The sequence below is a fragment of the Ascaphus truei genome, chromosome 17, assembly GCF_040206685.1.
Source record: "Ascaphus truei isolate aAscTru1 chromosome 17, aAscTru1.hap1, whole genome shotgun sequence".
NCBI classification, from domain to species: Eukaryota; Metazoa; Chordata; class Amphibia; order Anura; family Ascaphidae; genus Ascaphus; species Ascaphus truei.
In genome coordinates this window covers 34,092,562-34,102,070 of record NC_134499.1, presented here as the reverse complement: position 1 = coordinate 34,102,070, position 9,509 = coordinate 34,092,562, and positions in this window count along the sequence as shown.

Here is a 9,509-nt window from a genome sequence, read left to right as displayed (position 1 = left end):
AGCCTGCATCACCCATATCCACACCCAGCCTGCATCACCCATATCCACACCCAGCCGGCATCACCCATATCCACACCCAGCCTGTATCACCCATATCCACACCCAGCCTGCATCACCCATATCCACACCCAGCCTGCATCACCCATATCCACACCCAGCCTGTATCACCCATATCCACACCCAGCCTGCATCACCCATATCCACACCCAGCCTGCATCACCCATATCCACACCCAGCCTGCATCACCCATATCCACACCCAGCCTGCATCACCCATATCCACACCCAGCCTGCATCACCCATATCCACCCCCAGCCTGCATCACCCATATCCACACCCAGCCAGCATCACCCATATCCACCCCCAGCCTGCATCACCCATATCCACACCCAGCCTGCATCACCCATATCCACACCCAGCCTGCACCTACCCAGCACCCTGAACTGGTATGAGAGATTGAGCATTGCCATGTACACTGCATACTGTAGTCAATCTGATGTAAACTCCTTGGAGCTGGGTAAGGAAAGTCGCATTCATTTCCCACGTGGTCTTCCAGTATAGACAGCTTTATAAATCACAGGTTTTTATCTTAAGAGCCCCCCCCCCCCTCCCCCTGAAATAGTTTGTGACTATCAGTTGTTTGTTCTGTATCAGAATGTTTTAACTGTAGCATTAATTGAATGCCGTGACTAATGCGATGTCCTTGGTATTTCAAGTGAAAAATAAGTCAATGTGAAAGATCTTGTCGACAAACATGGGAGTATTTACCGGACACTTCTGGCTGCAAAACGGATGCAGAAACAGCACCAATTTATCAAGGAAGAAAATTCTGTTGAAAACAGTTACATCCTTTAATATATATAATCAATTGTGAGCACATTCACATCTTAGACAGGTCTGCAACCCTGCTTTCATCATTATCGCCTAGCATACAGTGGTTTTACTGCAGCAAGGGATTCTGGGAAATGACATGCAAATGAGCACACAGTATATATATATATGTTGATATTTCTGTTGCAGATTTTTATCCCCATGGTTTAGAAACTGTGGTTCTGGTCAGGGGCGCCAACAGGGTGGGTCTGCCGGGGTTGATGTCCCGGGCCTGGTGAGTTGGGGAGGCCTGGCTGGCCGGCACTGCAAGTTGGGTCCGAACTCTGGCAAGGCCCGTCAGCCGGTCCTCTCGCGGTCGGGCCCCGGCTCTCCCTTATCAGCAGCCTGCATGACTTTATCCCTCTGTCCCACGCCGACGGGCCTCTCTAACGTCTGCACACCGGAAGCGCTCTGACGTCAGCACTCTCTGCTTCAGCGCGCAATGGCATGAGAGGGAGGCCTGTCGGAAGCTTGGCGTAGGACAGAGGGATAGAGGCATGCAGGCTGCTGCTGAGGGGACAGACGGGAGCCGGACGCGAGATCACCAGCAGCCAGGCCTGGCCAGAGGTCGAGCCCAACTTGCAGTGCCGGCCGTCGGGCCCCCCACATCCACTGGACTCGGCCTGATCATCCACAAGGTAAGTCTTTTTTTATATGTATTGTGGGGGTCTTTTTAATATATATTGGGGGGGGTGGGAGTCTTTTTTTATATGTATTAGGGGGTGGGCTTTTTTAAGATGTTTTGGGGAGATGGGGGTCTTTTAAATATGTATTGAGGGTGGGGGTCTTTTTAATATGTATGGGGGGTCTTTTTTATATGTATTGGGGGGTGAGAGTCTTTATTTATATGTATTGTGGAGGTGGGGGTCTTTTTAATATGTATTGGGGAGTTGATGGTCTTTTTAATATGCATTGGGGGGTGTCTAAATTGCATTGGGAGGTGGGGGGTGTATTTTTTAATATGAGGTGGGGGATGTATTTTTTAATATGCATTGGAGGGTGGGGTGTGTAATTTGTATTATGTATTTAGGTGGGTGGAGTTTTTTGGTATGTATTTTGTGTGGGGGATTGAGTGAGAGTGGGGCAATTGACGGAAAGTGGGGGCGAGAGAGAGGAGAGAGAGGGGGGAGGGAGTGAGGAAAGAGGGCATAAGAGTGAGACGGAGGGGAGAGAAATACATGGGAAGAGGGTGGGAAATAGAGGGGCTCGTGAGGTGTGAAGTTGGTGGCCCTGATTCTGGTGTCTCTTAATGTACTGTATAGTACTGTATCATCCTTCGATCCGGTTTGTGTTAAAGCTTTTTCCATATCTTTCTGAGGACTCTCCTCTTCAGGCAGATAGACATAAAAAGCATGCACACAAATTTCAAAACCTCCCTTGTAATCAAATGCCCCAAAGTAACTGAAAGTTGCTCTGCTTTGCCCCTGACAACGGGTTGTCCTGAAACGTTGTTCTTCTGTCTCTGCAAACATCACTCTGTATCAAATAAATCTATATACTGTATGATTGAGCCAAGCAGAGTATAGTAAGTGCGAGAGGACTTGCTGCTATGCTGTGAGTGCCGACTGCCACCAGTTTCTACAACTGAAAGCTCGTCTTCACATCTCTCATGCCAGTAAGCGTTCCTTGGAGGTGACTTGCCCACGATTTCTTGGCAATGGGACCTGCAAAAGCAGGACTGGCTGATTCTCTTTCACTAGTTTTATGATGCATTCAAACTCAATAACATACATTTTGTGTCTGTTTCATCTTGCATCCCTTCAGTCATCATAGTCTCAAGGTCTTTGCACCACGTTTTGTGCCACGTGGGTCAGCTTGCGATTTGGAGAGTGTTAGGACGAAGGTCCAAATTGGGGCTGTTGGTCTCTTACTAAACCCGGCCACCTTTTTGCACTAAAAGTCCGGTGAAGTGCAAGCTCTTTATTTTCTGCACCTGTGTATATACACAGACAATCTTTTACTGACTTTAACGAACCCGTGCCCAATGTCGTGAAGGAAATTTAGGCATTTGGCGAGCATTCTAATTTTAAGATTAATTACACCAGATTGGAAGCACTAAACCTCACTTTACCATCGAGTCTAATTGATTCACCGAAGGGGTATTTTTCTTTCCGATACTAAAGCGGTAACATATCTAGGGATTTATATTTCCCCCAGACCTAGTAATCTCTCTCAACAAAACTGGTCCCCATTACTCAATGCGATCAACAAATATCTACTGTAAAGGCGTGGGATAAATTGAGCATCTCCTGGATAGGATGAATCAATGCTGTGCTATTCCAGCCTCCTTTTTATTGTCTGTTTTTTAAGGTTTTGCTTTGACTGATTGTCCTGTGTTGCTATGCGTCATTTGCTACTTATTTTCTTCAAGAAGGGACAATTGTTTTTGTTATTTCATCTTCTGTAAAGTGCCAGAATTGCTGTTTCTGTATTCATGTTTGGAGCCATTTAATGAAGAAAGAATTTACAACAACAAAAAACTTGCATTTGCACTTTCTTTACATTGATACAATTTCCCCCCATTGCTTTTTTTGAACATGATCTGAGTCTAAGTTCTCCACTACCTTAACTCGTCCTCTGTTTAGCCCTAGGTGCTTTACAAGCATCCTTACAGAAACATGCTGTGAGCTGGTTAAGGGTTCTGAACACCCACAATAATACCTTCGTTTATATTACTTTAGAAATCTGCTCAGAATAATAACAAGGAGTACATGATTGTATCAGGTCTGCTGTTATTTCTCTGGCGCAGAAAACATCTCCGGCAAAGCCTCTGATACTACGCAATAAATAGAGCATGAAAATTGTGTTGCCTTCAGTTTTATACAGGATCTGAGCTCTGGCAATTTGCCCTATTTACCTGCAGGGCAAATCCTGGAAGTTATTGTAAATAATGTGGGCTTTTCTTTTTGAACATGAATACTAATCAGTTAATTTAAAGTGTATATTCTAATAATTATCAAAGTTAAATAGGAGGGCAATGACACTGTGTACATGCCACGGATGCACTGTCTTCTACCACTGGTGAAGATCTCATGCAGAAATAAGGTCGCACGCCACTGGACGTAATGAAAAGCAGCCAGCAGGTTTGTTATAGGATCAACGTTTTGGTCCGAGTATTGGACCTTTAACGACATTTCGGTCCGAGTATTGGACCTGGACTGAAACGTCGATGCTATAAAAAACCTGCTTGCTGTTCTTCATTAAGTCCAGCCACTTTACTCATTGTTTTCTGTGTAGCCAATAATTATTCACTAGTTTGTGAACTTGATATACGACACGCATAAGAAGTATTCTGAAGCGAGAAGCACAATCTCATTTTGGATTCCTCAGTTGCCTCTTTGCTTTGTGGCTGTGCCTAGAACAAGCTCCTCACCCCCAACACACGCACCACTTACCATCTGAGATCTGACTCCAAAAGATTGGTCCCAAGGTTCAGCAAAGTATCCGGCCGCTCCTCCTTCTCTTACCGTGCACCTCACGTCTGGAACAATCTAAGTTCTTTCAAAACCTAAAGCCGTCTCACATTTTAACCTGGTCTATAACTGTTACTAACGGCTAGAATATATATTATCTCTCACTGTGCATGCAATGTCTTGTATATAATGTATATCCCTGCTCACTTAATGCAACTATGTATTTGTAACCATAACTCTGTGCCCAGACCATACTTGAAAACAAGAGGTAACGCTCGATGTATTATTTCATTGTAAAACATTTTATAAATAAATAGATACCACTCTTCATGCCTCTCTTTATCACCCTCTCTTTTTCATCTTTTTTGGTTGTGAGGGGGTTAACAATTGTGGTGCTGGGCTGCTAGAATGGCACACTCAGGTGCACTGCAGCTAATTAGTCTTTCTGCCTGATAGCATGCTGACAAGAACAACAGATCGTGCTGACGCCTAGAGAAGAGACGGCACAGGGAAACTCTGATGGAGTGGCTAGCAAGGTTGTCCAGGATTCAAAGGGAGAGTAATAATCCGGATTACCCCCAAAAAAGGAAAGGGACAAATCTAGTGTACTACTGTCGTACAGTCTTGGTAGAATTAAAGTCTTGGCTCTTACAGAATGCCTACTTACAGGTTAGTCAGATAATATATGCGGTGAGAAATAATCTCTGGATAGCTGAATCGGGATGTAGTGTAGATGACAGGTCTCAGGGAAACAGAAAAAGACCAATTGTGCAGACCGATAAAAATATTTATCTTAAAATTTGCAGAACAATATATGTACTCACATTGTGTACATATATAATAAACACATGAATGGTGTTGGGCGCCAGAGGACGTCTTGCGCCGTGGAAGTGAAGGTACATGCCGCTTCCCGGTCTCTTGGAATCTCTCCCCACGTTGGTTTGTGGTTCTCCGCTTCCGCGTCTCGCGTCACTTCCGGTCGGACCTACATCACGTCCGGTCTCGCGTGTCAGAGAGAGGGAGACAATCTTGGATCGGCGGGTCCTCCTGGCAAAGCCTCTCAGCCTCTCAGCACCAGTGGCTCTACGCGTTTCGCTGAGCTTGTCAGCTTCGTCAGGAGCAGTATCTAGATCTAGCAAGGACAGGGAGCCACTTATTTGAGTAAGGCTCCGAGTATTTAGACGGGAACTTGCACGGTAGCACCTGCCACATTCTTTTACATTGTCGTTTGTATGATTTCTCTCCATACGTTTGGGCTGTAATAAAGGCTGCTCTGCAGAGCTGCTTAATTTAAGGTTCTGTATGCGTGTGTCTGTATCTACAACATAGCTCTGAATCCATCCTGTTAAACACCCCTTTCCAACACAACACAATTGTGGGTGAAAATGGGCAAAAGGGTGAAAAGTCTTATGGATTGGGAGCTATAACTTTAGGGGTATGCTTCTCCTTACGTCTTCCTTCTGCTACCTTACACCTGAGTCATCGACATTTACAGTTGTATTCAATTCACTTTCGGCAATGCCTCTTACTGGCTGTACTGCCTCCATTTCTTTTGATGGTGTGATTTGAATTGTCTGACATGACGGTAAACAGATAGTGAGCCCTGCAGTCTCTAGCACGAGGGAGACATGACTGAGAATCCAAATGACCTGTTTCCAGGATTATGTTTAAGGGCAGGGCCTGGACGATAGTTTCCTCTGGGCTCCCCGCCCTCCCCCCAGTGTCAGCAGCCTTGTACGACCCCCCTAAACCGCCCCTCTATCTCTCATACCCCATCTTTGAAAGTCCTTGTGGTTAGCGACCTACTGTGGAAGTTTTGCATATCTTTAGTCTCAATCTATCCCAATTGTGACCCGCTATTAAAGCGACGTTCCAGCACCGTAAAATCAGCGTGTGAAACAACGCAGAATGTATTTTGTGCCTATTTTTTTTTATTATACTTCTTTTATTATACTTAACATGTCTCAAAGGAAATACATCTAGAAAATACATGAGCAACATTAATGTGAAAATATAATAAACATTCAATATTGCAGTGTCAACTTCCCGTCCAAAAGTATAATAATAATACGCAGACACTATTCTGTATTAAATAAGATCTGATGAAGAAACAAAAAGTGCACCATTCATTTAAATATGTATAAAACCAAAAATAATTATCAGCCAAAATAGTCATTGCATCGAGGAATATCTGAGGAGTGAAAATGTCCTTTCGGATTACTGTTGTGCACTGTGTGATTTACTTTGTAAGCACATTTGTTTTTTTCTCCACTCTCCAGCCGTTTCTACTTGTCAAGGGCATTTGAGTTAAAATCTGTATTAGTGGCGATTACTTTATCATATGGAGGACTGTTACAACTGAAGAGAGTGCTTCACTTTGGGTATTATGCACATTTTCATATTATTTCTTCGACGTGTTTTTTTTCTCTCTAATTGGAGCCATTCTGTGTTACTGTACATTAAAATGTTATCTTGTGGCTATATTTTAATGTATGCAATCACACAGCTTGAGCAGCGAAACACTTAGGCAAACTGAAATCATTCAACATAATTACACATCCCATATGTGGTCTACTATACTGATTCCATGTTGAGAAATCTAGGTATATTTTCACGATATAAAGTAGCGTCTGTTACAGAGAACAATGAAATAGAACTTGTTGGAGCCATAGAGTGTATAATGACAATACAATTGTTTTTGGACACCGTAAGGATTATGGGGTTATTCATTAAACTGTGATATTGCCGATCAGGGAACTATTGCGGGGAAAATCCCACGACCTTAATAAATAACCGCCAATATGGATAACAGTGACAAATACCGTCATAATAAATTATAATTAATCCTCTAAGGAGGAGGCTATTACATCAGAACTACTGCCAGCAGGAAGTTTGCCCTCTTCAAAATTTAAGAGGGACTGTCACGGTAGACCAGGTCTTTTAACACATTTATATTTAAGGGATTAGTCAATAGGCAAAACAAGCAGTGAAATAAAATTAGGTTTATTCGGATAAAGACCTCGGAAACACACAGAAATACAGAATACAACAATATACACACTTACTGGGGTCTGGGGATACAATCTAGCTTTTCCTAGGTGCAGGGCGCCACTTGCAAGGGCTTACCCTGATCGGAACCGAGTTCCAGACGTCTGGGACTGGAATCCAGCCAAAAATCCTGACTGGAACCTAGTTCTGAATCCCCTGGAACCGCTTTCGGCACTAAATCCTGACCACGACCGCTTGAACGATTTGGAAAACTTGACCGCAACAGACGGGACTTAGTCTGTGCAAGGCAGGCTTTTCTAGCTTCAAAACGAAGCCGGTTGCTTTGCTATTCCAAACAAAGCAACTTTGAAAAGCCCGCCCTAGCTTCATGGACTCAAGTCACAGGATGGTCTGATACTCTGACTGGGGAGTGACCAATCAGAGCGTGAGAAACTTTCCCACTAGCCAATAGAAACAGGGGCTTGTCTCTAGGCTGGCGTCAGAAGAGGAGGCGTGCCAAACCGACTCGAAAAGCTGGGTGGGCGGGAAATATGGATTAGCCAATGGGGAAAGCGCCTACGCTCACCATCTTTCCCCAGCTAACCCAATGCCACCTGCCGAGCAGGCTCCGCCAAGTCTGGCAGATACAAAAAGTGTCCCCAGAGGCTGCCTTTTGTTCTCCGGACCTGAGTAATCACCCATCTCCGCTCACCAAATGTTTTTCTCACCTCTGGACATCCTCTCCTTTTTGAACTACGGACTCTATATAGACATGCTGGCATCTATGGTGGTGCCCGGTCTGACTTTATAGAGCCTTACGATAATTATATAACACATCATAACTCATACTTTAATATATGGGAAATGGATTGGGGATATTTGGGCTCGAAATCCAGGAGTCTGGGGGACACACTGGGTAGCCCCGGTGTAATTCACCCCACGTACTGGCAAATCATGCCTGCCCACCGGGGAGAATTAAATGACTACTGGTAACGTTGGCCCCTGAACTCCTGCAAACAAACTAATTGCATTTCCACCAAATATCCTAAAACTGTTACACACGAAATCTGACAGTTCCAGGGCTAAGGGAACATGAAAACAGAAAAAGGCAGGGGTCACTTTATTTTCCACATGTATTATCCCTGGTCCCTGGCTTTTGGAGCTAGCAGGGATGCCACAGTTCCAGGGGTAACCAGAGAGGGCTTAACCTTTATTATATACCCTGGTTACCCCTACCGTCACAGGGACACTTGTCCGGTTAGTGGGGAGCAATGAGATATCTTTAGATACAAAAGGGTAGACAGAAGACATCCTTGAGTAGAATGCAAGAGTCTGACAGTTGTATAGTGATGAATTTGGGCAGAGATATAAGGAGGGGCAGATGAGAAAATTGCCTTAAACAAAATTATATATATATATACATATATATATATATATATTGTGATGCCGACACCACATTACAGTCTCTTTTATCCCAAATGAGGCAGGAAACGCTGTATTTCTTTATACTTGGGGTTTATTTACAGGGATAAATAATACGAATAGGCCCACCGTCCCTTTAAGAAAACCAAATAAAATCCTATCCCTATTCAGGGAACTAACTGACTTCTCAGGCCCTTACTATCAGGGCCACCAGCTAAGCCGGTTGTCAGCCCAAAACATGCCCTGGCATAAGCAATACAGTAACAGCACAGTCTTTGTAAACAAGAGAAAAGGTCTTGCTTATCTAAGTCCATCTGGTGATGTCCCTACTTCAGCACAGCTCTCTCAGCAGTGTCTCTCACGGTTCTTTAGCCAGCCTCCGTTAGCTGGGGAGCTCCTCTGTCTCCCCCCCTTTTCTGGGGAAAACTGTCTCTCTGTGCCTTGTAGCTTCCATACTCTTAAAGTAGTTCCTGATTATTCAGAGTAGGCAGATTAGCTTCAGCTGCTGCTTTTCTCTAGGGAGGATTAAATTAACTTTCTGTGGTGAAAAAGTCCAATTGCTGCCCCATTCAGCCCCCAGAGGACAGAGATGGCACCACAATATATATATATAATATATATATATATATATATATATATATATATATATATATATATATATATATATATATATACATACATATATATATATATATACACATATACATACATACTGTATATATATATATATATATATATATATATATATATAGATATATAGATAGATAGATAGATAGATAGATAGATAGATAGATAAAGAGATAGATAGATAGATATA